The following is a 533-nucleotide window of genomic DNA, read 5'->3' on the forward strand; positions in this document are numbered from 1 at the left end:
CTAAAGAGAATCCTGGAACGGACTGTGATAGCTCGAAGAAAGGATTGGGCAAAGAGCTTGGATGATGCTCTGTGGGCATACAGAACAGCATTCAAGACTCCTATAGGAACCTCTCTATACCAACTGGTATATGGGAAGGCCTGTCATTTGCCCGTGGAACTGGAACATAAAGCCTATTGGGCAACCAGATTCCTAAACATGGATGCACAGTTAGCTGGTGAAAAAAGACTGCTCCAGCTAAATGAGATAGAGGAGTTCAGACTCAATGCCTTTGAAAATGCAAAAATTTATAAGGAAAAGGCAAAGAAATGGCATGACAAGAAGTTGTCAACCAGAGTCTTTGAGCTAGGACAAAAAGTCCTGCTCTTCAACTCTAGGCTTAGACTGTTTCCAGGAAAGCTTAAATCCCGGTGGAGGGGTCCGTATGTGATTACAGGAGTGTCACCATATGGATATGTTGAGCTTCAGGATATTGATTCTGACAAAAAGTTCATTGTTAATGGACAGAGAATCAAGCATTATCTTGAAGGAAA

This window comes from Arachis duranensis, chromosome 9 (genome assembly GCF_000817695.3).
Source record: "Arachis duranensis cultivar V14167 chromosome 9, aradu.V14167.gnm2.J7QH, whole genome shotgun sequence".
NCBI classification, from domain to species: Eukaryota; Viridiplantae; Streptophyta; class Magnoliopsida; order Fabales; family Fabaceae; genus Arachis; species Arachis duranensis.